Below are 2,098 nucleotides of genomic sequence, written 5' to 3' on the forward strand. Positions count from 1 at the left end.
TTATTTATTCTTGCTCTAGTTTTTTTTTTAATCTTTTAAACTCCTTACACAATTTTCATATATTTGACCCCTTGTCTTTCTTTCTTAAGTATCAGTGCCTCCTACTCTGGTCAAGATTTCTATCACTTGGGATTTGCCATGAAATATTTTGTCACAAATTTTCTTTATACTTCCCTCTTCCCATATCTATACACTTACTGTGATTCTTAAAAAAGTATCATCCTTTAATGCTTCAGATTCATTTTCTAAGCATTCATGTATTTATTTAGCCAATGTATTCATGTTTTCAATGAATTAAATAAGTAAATAAGAAAGCATGTAAAGCCCATTTTGTGCATAGCACTTTGCCATTACATTTACAGCAGAGATTGTAAAAGTCAGAAGGATAGGGGCAAAAACATGTATAAATTACATACGTATTTAAATACTTCTTGGGATTAAGCAGAGTCTCTTCAGACTCTTCAGAGACACAGGTTTCCAAACATTTGGTTCACAGCACCCTTAGGTCAAAAAGGGTATTTCAAAAAGAATGACTAATAATGTTATTTATTGATTAGTTAGACCAAAAATTTATCTATCTATCTATCTACTTACTCACTTACTTACGTATATAATATGGAACACTTCATGAATTTGTGTGTCATCCTTGCACAGGAGCCATGCCAATCTTTTCTGTATCGTTCCAATTTGGCATATATGTGCTGCTGAAGAAGGCACTAGACCAAAAATTCAATGACAGTCTTCTGTGTGGTACTCTGAGAGGGGCCAGGAGAGCTGCCAACAATAACTACTTGGGGAAAATGGAGCTCAGTTGTGCAGTGCAGGCTATGACATCCATAGTATGTATGTACAAGAGGTCCCCTTTGGGATTAAATAGACCTATGTGTAGAAACAAACAAAAGCAACACAAAGTACCAAGGCTTTTAAAAGTCCAAGAAATCTAAACGCAGACTTGGAAATTCTGAATCTTTTTAAGGGGCACATTATTAAGTAGAAGAACATAAAATATTTGATATATACATATGTTATACACATCATATATATATGTATATGTATCTTCATAAATATTTTATAAAGACTTTAATGAGATGCATTGGTTTCCATTTGTTATTTAGCCCTGAGCCCCATTAAATGTTAGGAGTATGTTGATTATCAAATACTATCAAAATATATAAGGAAGAGAAAAAGAAAGAATATGACAGAAGTAGAATGAAGTATATTTTATTTTATTTTGTGTGTGTGTGTGTGTGTGTGTGTGTGTTTAATTTTTTATTGAAAGAGAGAGAGAAACAGAGCATGAGTAGGGGAGGATCAGAGAGAGAGGGAAACACAGAATCCGAAGCAGGCTGCAGGCTCTGAGCTGTCAGCACAGAGCCTGACACAGGGCTTGAACCCACAAACCGTGAGATCATGACCTGAGCTGAACTCAGGGGCTTAACCATCTGATCCTCCCAGGCGCCCCAAATGAAGTATATTTTAAATCTCCGTTCTGAATTTGATTCAATATTAACCTGTTCAGCCTAAATAAAGAGAATCACTTGAGACAAATTAGAATTGATGAATTATATGATGTTATTAGGGTTTGGTTTTCTTTTAATTAGTTCTTTTAAATAACTTTGTATAGATAAAACTAACAATGTGGAACTTATAGGTAAAACTGGTGGCAAAAAATTGACAATTAGAAATTCAAAACTTTACCTCAGTTGATGATAGTACCCAGAGAAACATCAATTTTTACATGTAATGACAAATATGTAATATTTAGCTATGGATTCATCAATACAATTTAACCCTTACAGTTCCACCCAGTGAAATATAACTTTGCTTCATATATAGGTATATGCGTATATAAAAATTAAAGGATCTGTACACTTAAGATCTGTGCACTGCATAATGATATATCTTTAAAAATTTTTTAATGTTTTATTTATTTTTGATACAGAGAGAGAACGAGCATGAGATGGGGAGGGGTAGAGAGAAAAGGAGACACAGAACCGGAAGCAGGCTCCAGGCTCTGAGCTAGCTGTCAGCGCAGAGCCTGAGTGGGGCTGGAACCCATGAACGTGAAATCTGACCTGAGCCAAAGTCAGAGGCTTAA

At 34.7% G+C, this 2,098-nt stretch overlaps 1 non-coding gene across 1 annotated transcript; it reads right to left on the reverse strand.

Annotated features, from left to right (window-relative positions):
- Positions 1 to 609: 609 nt before the first annotated feature.
- On the reverse strand, positions 610 to 717 carry LOC115303274. The gene has a single exon (XR_003913969.1). It is a non-coding gene; the product is annotated as a U6 spliceosomal RNA (small nuclear RNA).
- Between the last annotated feature and the right edge of the window lie 1,381 nt (positions 718 to 2,098).

Source organism: Suricata suricatta, chromosome 1, assembly GCF_006229205.1.
Source record: "Suricata suricatta isolate VVHF042 chromosome 1, meerkat_22Aug2017_6uvM2_HiC, whole genome shotgun sequence".
Taxonomy (NCBI): domain Eukaryota; kingdom Metazoa; phylum Chordata; class Mammalia; order Carnivora; family Herpestidae; genus Suricata; species Suricata suricatta.